Source organism: Triticum dicoccoides, chromosome 4B, assembly GCF_002162155.2.
Source record: "Triticum dicoccoides isolate Atlit2015 ecotype Zavitan chromosome 4B, WEW_v2.0, whole genome shotgun sequence".
NCBI classification, from domain to species: Eukaryota; Viridiplantae; Streptophyta; class Magnoliopsida; order Poales; family Poaceae; genus Triticum; species Triticum dicoccoides.
The window spans coordinates 444,463,414-444,463,913 of record NC_041387.1 but is presented as its reverse complement, the minus strand read 5'-3'; positions in this window follow the sequence as shown (position 1 = coordinate 444,463,913).

The following is a 500-nucleotide window of genomic DNA, read 5'->3' as shown; positions in this document are numbered from 1 at the left end:
GACTTCACCCACCGCCACCTCGACTGCTGCTGGAGCCTTGGATTCATTCGTTCATTATTAATTAAAAAAAGTGAGGTAAATTTATTCATCATTTTTAATAGAGTAAATAGCATAAAACTACTACTTTACAGGTTAGGGTTCCAAAAAACTACCGGTTTCAAATTTTTCGCTGATAACTACCAACTCAGGGGTTGGCTGTTTCAAAAAACCCAAATTGTTGAGTCTTTATCAGTTGATACCGATTATGACAGGTCGGGCCCACATGTAAACACACCGTTAGTTTGACCTTAGTTTGACCGTTAACTTACATGTGGGGTCCATATGTAAGTTTCCTCTTCCTCTCCATCTCTTCTCTTCCCTCCCCCTGTGTCTCCCGTCCCGGCCATCTCCCCTCCTGAGCCGGCGACCTCCCTCCCCTCCAGAGCCGGCGACCCCCCTCCCTTCCCAGGCCGGCGACCCTCTCCCCCGAGCCGGCGACCCTCCCCCATCCCCCCCTCCCC